We start from the raw sequence: 207 nt of genomic DNA on the forward strand, positions 1-207 counted from the left end.
CCCTTTGTCCGTCTCACTCCTGTTTCTCTCCCTTTCTCCGTCTCACTCCTGTTTCTCTCCCTTTCTCCGTTTCACTCCTGTTCCTCCCTTTCTCCGTCTCACTCCTCTGTTTCTCTCCCTTCTCCGTCTCACTCCTGTTTCTCTCCCTTTCTCCGTCTCACTCCTGTTTCTCTCCTTTCTCCCTCTCACTCCTGTTTCTCTCCTTTG

The sequence above is a fragment of the Hippoglossus stenolepis genome, chromosome 18 (genome assembly GCF_022539355.2).
Source record: "Hippoglossus stenolepis isolate QCI-W04-F060 chromosome 18, HSTE1.2, whole genome shotgun sequence".
NCBI lineage: Eukaryota > Metazoa > Chordata > Actinopteri > Pleuronectiformes > Pleuronectidae > Hippoglossus > Hippoglossus stenolepis.